Genomic DNA, 9,226 nt, shown 5'->3' with positions numbered 1-9,226 from the left:
AATTGGTGTATTTCCGAAGTTTTCGTTTCTCCCAGTCGTAAACTTGGCATATGAGCGAGGGAGCGCGAGGTTGCCGTTTCCTGCACCACACCGTCAGTGGAGGAATTCTTGGGGTCGCATACAAGTGAAAGAACAGTAAGAAGGAGATGTGGCAACATTGGGTGGTGGCTCCGCCTTAACGGCCATTTCTTGCTGCAGTGAATTATAGACATGTTAGGTTGGGTAGTGGGTGGAAGAGGAGGAGGAGGGGTTGCACGATCTCGATCGCGACCCCTCAAAATTATTCCATGATCCCTCTGGGGATCAGGACCCCCACTTTGAGAACCTCCGAGGTGAGTGACCATGAGACAGCTACTACCTCAAGAAGAACAATTTCCGTAAATGGCACTTCATTATTTCCAGACCCACTTGCCATAACCTCGTGGGATGCAGACTTAACATCTCTACCTCACCTTACATCAGCCAAATGTCTGATTTATCTCCTTTCCAAGGGAGGTTGGTCCTCAGAATGGGCTATATCTTATGAAAAAGAAAGGGGGTATCAACTGTTCATGGAGAAGCACAATGATAAAGTGGAACTGAGGCAACAGGACCACAACATGACCTATGTACAGGCCTTGTGCAGGAGGCAGGCTGCACAGTCTGAAAAGCCATACCGAGTGTGGCTTTTAATGAACAACACAGGAACGATTGAGGTTGCTGGCTGTCAGTGCATAGGGTAAGTACAATGGACATTACATATGATGTGTTTGTGAACATAGTAGCTTTCCATTAATGTATGTAGTGATAACGTAGGCTGATATGATTCAGTAGGAAGTTCTTACTTCCTACTGAATATGGAAAAATTAATCTCTCAGATTTCATATGAAACAACCAGTAAAGATTTGTTATAATAATGTGCCATAAAGTATCTCATTACATACCTTAAGAAACACCACTAGTTATTCACATATCTTTCCCACAAACCTTCCCTTCAACAACCATGGAGACCTAACTAAACCCAACCTAACCAAACCAAACCCAACCTAACCAAACCTAACCTAACCAAACCAAATAGAACCTAACCAAACCTCTGTACAAGGTTAAGATTAATTGTAACATCTTTCCTACACCAAATGGATGCCTAAGGCAAACTTCATAATGAAAAGCAAGACGCACTAAACCCAAAACACCCAATGATTAGGTACTTTTAATGGATTTTGGATTTAGTAGACAGTGCATGAGAATTATTACTTTTTTTTCAGAAATTGGAACTTTCACTGTTGATTAGAACTATTTCACTTTGTTTTTTATTGTTACTTTGTAGAGATGATGGGAGCTGCAAGCATGTTGTGGCACTAATGTTTAGCATAGAAGACTTTGTGTCACATAGAGGGGATCATGCTTCAGGACCAACCTACACTGATCTACTATGTATGTGGAACAAGCCTCGTTGCAACACCAAACAAGTGAAGGCAGTCAATCTAGATCCCAGGTATGTTTTAATGGCAACAGTGTGCTAAGGTTGGTTCATGAGCACAGATCCTGAAGGATTTGGGTTCAAGGAAGGTATAGGAGAGGTAGCATCATACTGGTTAGACAAAATCACTTGGTGAAAAATTCTATTGCAAGGCACTCCTTCATACAATGGGCCATAGAGATCATTGGACTCTATACTAACATATGATTTTCATTCACCTAATATGGATCTATATCAATGAAACTTTTCTAAGATATGGTTATATATCTTTTGTGTAACTTATAGATCTGGGTACAGTAAAAAACAGACAGGTTTAAAAAAATTAGTCTCAAAGCTGCCTATGGGACTGCTGCTACCTATCCTATACTTTCCTAGTCTGCGTTGGTGTCAGTATACTTTGCAACCATGATTTAAATTAGGCAATGGTATCATTGAAATATACTTTGTCCTCAATATTCATATTATCTAGGTTGTAAAAGTTTAATCTGATTTACTTTTTGTTTTGAAGTCGTCAACCCAGCACCAAGTCTATAATCCATCCCAGGTTTGGACATAACAATATATTTCAGAATTCAGATGGCTTGCCCTCAAACTAATGTTTATTATAATGCATGAAAGGCGTAGAGGTCTGAAAGGAGGTGGTTTGCATTTAATGTTTAGAAACCAGTTTGGTGCATGTCTTTAGTATTCTAAGGTACTTGTTTCTGGTAATAAGTCTAATGAATCTTTATGGCATTCAGCACTAAAAGCATTTTAATACATCCACTTTCTTACTTTTTTTATTCATGCATCTTGTTAACAGCAATGTGAGCTTTCATACATAGATTCTACTGTGTGTTGGCAACATTTTCTTCTCCATCCCTGGAGAAAACTTATTTGCCTTGGCATAAATATTTCATTGCATTTCATGATTTGCAGGATGGACACCTCAACTGAACGCTCAATAACCCCTCGTTCAGAACATTACAGGACCTGTACCTTTGCACCTAACTTCAATCCAGGGGAAAGTTTTCATGCATTTATGGCTCAGCATCCATCACTAACATGTTATGGACAAGTGCTCTTCCCTGATAGATTGAACAGACAGCCACCCACCATCACTGAGCTTGCTGGGGCATTTAGCAAGTCAAAATCTTCAATATCATTTGTTGATTTTGTTAAACAGCATTAAGATGTTGCAGATATTGAATTCATACATCCAATACACATGCCCAGTACAAATCCTTTATGTGGAAAAATCAGAGTTGGAGCCTTGACATCTACAACTTTTCATAAGGCAATACACTACAAGGGCAGTGATAGTGAAAATTATATTGTAAAAGAAACAATGGGATTCTCAAGCTTTAAAGGAAATTTGAGTACCAAATATGGTAAGGAAATGGAGCCAATAGCAAAGAAACTATACACCAAAGAAATGGAAAAAAAAACACAAACAATTCAAATTTCTAGAGTGTGGACTTAATATAAATAAAGACAATCCACTACTCAGGGCAACTCCTGATGGCATTGTCAGTTGCAAATTCTGTGGCAAGGGTTTACTAGAGGTAAAATGCCCCTATAGTAATAAATACAGATTTCTTAGTGGCAGGGAAATAGCTAATACTAATACCTACCATGTAACCATTGGGTAAAATAATAACATTGCACTTAAAAATTCCTCTCCTTGATACACACAAATTCAAGCCCATTTAGGTGTTTCTGAGTTAGATTGGTGTGATTTTGTGATGTTCACACAAAAAATCCACATTTAACAATGCAAAGGATATATTTTGACAAAGCTTTCTTTGATAGCAACACAAAAATTGTCATGGAATTCTATAATAGATTTGTCCTGCCAAATCTCCTCAGATCAAAAATAACTCCAGAGGCAAGTAATAATTAAGACCTTTTTTCTTCATATTGACTGCATATTTGTTTTCTATATAGTTGTTTGTTGTGTTGTATTTACATATGGTGTGTGTGTGTTTTTAATGCTACCGTACTTACATTTTGCTTTCTATGTATATTTCACCCTACACTTTAAAATTGAAATATCTTCATGTTTCCTCTTGCAGTTAGTGCAAGCATTAGCAAGACTTGTATTGTGTAATTGTTCTGCAACAGCTTTTCTTGTGTTCTGGCCCTTTTGTTCAGTAAATTTGTGTTGTCTATCCTCATCCTTCTCTTGTAGTTAGTACAAGCATTAGCAAGACTTGTATTGTGTAATTGTCCTGCAACGGCTTTTCTTGTGTTCTGGTCCTTTTCTTCAGTAAATTTGTGTTGTCTAACCTCATCCTACTAGTTTAATATACATTGTAAATTTCCTTTCAACAATAAAGTCTGTGTTCTTCATTTTCAATAATGATTCATACATTTCTATTAATAAATAGTTATAAAGAAATTAATATCTTTACATATCCTTTAAAATAACATAGGTGATAATAGTTACATAGTAGAGAGTGTTGGGGTAGACAGATGTTCACACATGGGTCCTTAACACCCAAGTTTTATTTACATAACGATAAAGATAAGCTTTATGGGGTCATAATGAGCTTTTATAGCTGCCACTCTATAAACCCTCGCTTGTTTCTGAATAAGATCAAAGAACTGTGCTTCAGTTGCAAATTAAAATGCTTAGGTTGTGTACTCACAGTCAAATCTACACAAGTGGAGGCATCATATTGCATAATATTGCAACTATTACCACAATATGATCCATGAGGGGCCACATCATTTGGTGAACTATCTGTCCTAATAGTTTAAATGTTTTCATTCTTCCAATGGCTTGCTCGACATGTATACGTACTGTTGCTATACTTCTTGTTTTAGCAATTTCACTTTGTGTGAGCATCCTGCCTTTACTGGCTTTCCTTGTAAATGGTGGGATGTGTAGTTTTGCACCATGCTGGAGTATTAGATCACCAATGTTGAAGCCCCTATCCACCATTATGGCATCACCTGGGTCAACTTTATGAATGAGCTCAGCTTCTGCAGTATAGTGGTCTGACGTGTTACCTCCATACACACTTTTAGTGTGTTGTGGTGTTTATACTGAGAATATGTGGCAGCCTGAGCTGAAGGATTTGATGGTTTGACTGTGAACATCTCTGTGCAGTCTAGGATTGTTTGCGTGTCAGAATACTCTTCAGGGAAATCTTTGGCAAACTTACAAGCACCTGTGCTGCAGTCGGCCATATGAGCCAGTCCTTAAGTACTAAATACAATACATTAATCCAAGTTATGATGATACTACTTGCAACACTTCGTGCTACTTCAAAAAGATCTCCTAAAGTTCCTAAATCATATCCTTTTCTTATATGCACTAGGGTCATTAAATATTCATCCAAGTGTGACAACTTCCTATTTGTATGTGCTTTGATAATGCCTGGCAGTGTAATCTCATTCTTGACACTAAATGGCCTTCTCCAATAATGTATGTGAGTCACATTTTCTTTTATCAAATCAAACAAATCATAAAAATCCTTTTGTTCCATGCCCATATATCTTTTAATACTCTCGATATTCCTTAGAATTTTCTGAATATAGGAGTTGTGTAATGCTCCGTCTTCTACAACATTGTTACATTGCCACAGAAATAAGAAATAAGAAAGACTTATAGTGTGGAGGACATATTATTGCATGTAAAATGAAAATATAGTTCCTGCCATATCTGTAGTAGGTACTTAAATCAATTTTCTATAGGGGGCTGGAAAACTATGCACACATGTATTTGGCAGTACATTGTCACTGTTCCTTTCAATCTACACTCCATCCTCGTTTTTCTAGGCTACACTATTGTTAATGCTTTATCTCCCATCTCACTGCATTACACCTGAATTTCAAGTCATGGTAATATTGTTAGTTGCTAGACTTGAGGACAAGAAATTGCAGCCCCCCAAAAAACATCAATGTAATTTATTTTCTGCAACAGTGAAAGGACTATTGACACTCTTTACAACAGAAAAAAAGAACATGTAGGTTAGGTATACTTTACTCACCTCATGTACTTGTTCATGAGTTTGTGAAGCTCTTTTAAGTGTTCTACACTGATCAGTCTGCACCTCTACATCTACTGATTCTGCAACAGTTTCACTTTGGGTAGAATCTCCATATGTGTGGTCACCCAAAACATTGCATCTCTCATCTGGAACTGTAGTACCTGTAAGAGATTTGAATATAAGTATTAATCACATGTGTGATCAAGCCAAAAGTTAAAAATATATATATACAGTAGTGAGCATAAGTTAAGGGACAGTAAAACACTTTCTGAATAAATCTTTCTTGTAGCTTAAGTATTTAATCAAGAGATCAGTAAACTGACACAGATTTACATACACTTCTAGTATGAATTCTGATGAAGTTTCAAAGCAATAGATAGACCGGTTAGTAAATAAGTAGAAGAATAGTATAACAGTTACATTTCCATGTAGTGTAAAAGTTAAGGGACACCATAAAAAAATATCAAGAGTATCAATAATTGGTGAACATACCCTTGTTCTGAATAACCTCATTGCATCGTTTACCACAGGAACCTATTAATGTTCTACAAAACTCTGGAGTCAACCTTTCCCACTCTTCTTCCAAATATTCCCATAGTTTGTCCTGTTTTTCTGGATTTTTGGCTTGCCCACCTTCTCCAATGATCTTCCATACATTTTCTATTGGTTTAAGATCAGGGCTTTGGGCTGGCCAATTCATAACTGATATCCCCTCGTCCCTCAAGAATGTGGTAACGGACTTGGCTTTGTGGCAAGGAGCATTATCTTGCATGAAAATGGGTGGTTGTGCAGCTGCAGCTCGTAAACTTGGTAGCGCATGCTGTCGAAGTAGCTCCTTGTATACAGCTGCATTTACTGTACCATGCAGGCGAACAAGCGGTCCAGGCCCGGCAGCAGAAATGGCTCCCCACACCGTCACACTACCTCCTCCAAATTTCACTGTCTTTTTGACGCACTTTGGAGACAACCTTTCACTTAATTTGCGTCTGACATACTTTTTTCCATCAGACCCGATCGCATTAAACTTGGATTCATCGCTGAAATGAACTGTAGCAAACTGACGTAGTTTTTTATTTTTCTGTGAGATCAAAGGCTTCGTAGCAGGGACACGTGCCAACAAACCAGCTTGCTTCAGTCGACGTGAAACCGTAAATCGAGACACTGTGCCACTGGAAGTTTCACCCATCTCGCGAGAAATTTCAGCTGCAGTCTTAAAACGGTCCTGCATGCTCTGTCTCACCATCATTCTGTCCTCTCTCGCATTGGTTTTTCGAGGTCTGCCGGTCTTTGGCAAAGTTTTAACGTTTCCTGACTGTTTGAATCTACCTACAATGCGTTGCACAATACTGCGAGATCTCCCTATTGCACGTGAAATCTCTGAAATTGATAATTCATCTTTGTGTAAAGACACAATGCGGTTTCTCTCTGTTTCAGACACTTGTTGACGTTTTGCAGGCGCCATGATGGATTTAAGTCGTTCCAATAATGTACAAGTTTAAGCTATAATTGGCTTGATGCAGAAAGTCTTATAAATGCTTACAAATAAGAGCTAAATTGACATCAACAAGGTTTTTGGTTGCATTTTTTATGTGTCCATTAACTTTTGCACTACATGGAAATGTAACTGTTGTACTATTCTTCTGCTTATTTACTAACCGGTCTATCTATTGCTTTAAAACTTCATCAGAATTCATACTAGAAGTGTATGTAAACCTGTGTCAGTTTACAGGTCTCTTGATAAAATAATTAAGTTACAATAAAGATTTATTCAGAAAGTGTTTTACTGTCCCTTAACTTATGCTCGCTACTGTATATAATCTTTAGTTTTGCTTGATCATATAGTTAACTGTTGAAAAGTACAGATGTAGCCAAATAAATGTAAGATATCTTTCAGTGGTGACACAGTCATGAGTCAGGTGTCAAGTGATTATCTGATTTATTACTTCAGTATTTCGTGTAATATGCAGATAACAGTAGCCACTGTTCTCTGTTTACACCTGTGCAATAGGATCACACGTCAAGCAGGGAATTATTTTGGAGACAATGTTAAATAATTATTTCCTCTGAAACTTTTTTTTATATTCAAAAGCAAAAATTACCTTAACTAACCTAACCTTAAGGAACCGAGGGAAGTGCTTATAGGTGAATGTCATAAAAGTTGTTCAATTTCTCTGGTGAACTTATGTATACTTACTTTATCGGAAAGAGTATTATTGCATACTAAATTGTTTAAGTAACATGTATATATTACGTGTAGTTATTTATTTTTTATTATGGTATCTGTGATCATTGAAGTATCAATAGGCATAGGTAATCAGCCTACTATGTAGGAAATGAAAGATTAGTCTTGGGAACAACTTGGGATCGTCTGGTCGCTTTATAAGGGAGCATATCCTAAAACTTTTTGAATCTTTTTAATGAACTTAGGTATAATTACCATTTACATTTGTCTATAATTCCCCAGGGTATTGTATTCCTCACATGTATATATAAAGTGTAGTGAAGATATAGTGAAGCTGTAATTAATTTTATGGAAATCCTTCCACATAATTTAGCTTGGTATGAAATGAAAGCTTAGAGTCTGGGGAATATACCGTATTTTTCGGACCATAAGGCGCACCCGTAATTTGCTACTCCTCGTCCTTACATAAGGCGCACCTGACCATAAGGTGCAGCTGGTCTCGTCATCGGATAATCATGCTTATGCGAGTGCATTCAGAACTGATAATTTTCGTTGTCGAATGAGAAAAATCGTTTGGGATTTAGCAAAATTACAAAAATAAATTATATATTTTTTTTTATTTTGGTCAGTGAAATCAGACCACCTCCATGGATGGTCTGCCCTACCAATACCCCTAAGAAACAACAAACACGTTACGGGAATTGTAGGGAATAAAACCAGCATTAGCAGTTTTATTCCCGGAATTCTCTATTCACTAAAACACAAGATTACAAATGGAGGGAAACTTTGTATAGCAATACAAAATTAATGATTAATTTTGTAAATTGTAATGTATCAACGTAATATGCAATTTTGTGAGCGGAAATAAAAAACAAAAAAAGTTACTAAAACAGATTTCGTAAGTAACGAAGTCTTGTCGGACGAATGGTACGCCATATTTATGATAGATGCCGACGTCGAAGAAATGAAAGGGTGATAAATTCGTCTAACCTAACCTGTGTTTAATAGATCGTTACCTGCAAATTAAATGTCATCCGGCTCGTCCTCGTTGTCGTCGTCGTGAGACGGCGGGCTTTTCAACCACTCTCGGCTTGCGGGGTACACAGTTCCTATGCTTCCGACTTTGTTCATTAGCATATTTGCTTGTAGCAAGGTAATTTTTTTTTTTTCAATTCCGCCCACAAAATTGCATATTACGTTGATACATTTTAATTTACAAAATTAATAATTATTTTTCTATTGCTATATTGCGCCCATGGTCGAAACTTAAAAAATACCCAAATGACTACAGTCGGAGTGGAGCGAGACTAGACCAATGTAAAATGGCTGTCTTTGTTGTAGACGCTATCATGTTATAGCCATGATAGCGTTAATGAATGCGGTGGCATGGACTCGAAAACTGTCGAAGTTTTCGCAATTTTCTTGTCAAGATACATGCATCTTGGTTATAACTTGGTTGTAACTTTTGCTAGGCCTATGCACTGTCGCCGTCGGCAGGCTAGCTACGAAACGTGTGAAAATAGTACGTCACTGTCCAAGGTATTTTTTTTTTTTTTTTGCAATGAAGCCACACATAAGGCGCACCTCACGATAAGGCGTACCACCCAA

General features: G+C 37.4%; 1 pseudogene; it reads left to right on the top strand.

The window, feature by feature from the left end:
* Window positions 1-214: 214 nt before the first annotated feature.
* On the top strand, window positions 215-3,357 carry LOC143034934 (uncharacterized; annotated as a pseudogene).
* Window positions 3,358-9,226: the final 5,869 nt, after the last annotated feature.

Source organism: Oratosquilla oratoria, chromosome 18 (assembly GCF_046742065.1).
Source record: "Oratosquilla oratoria isolate Oo_2021 chromosome 18, ASM4674206v1, whole genome shotgun sequence".
In the NCBI taxonomy this organism is placed as follows: Eukaryota; Metazoa; Arthropoda; class Malacostraca; order Stomatopoda; family Squillidae; genus Oratosquilla; species Oratosquilla oratoria.
This window is presented reverse-complemented; position numbering and strand designations above follow the sequence as displayed.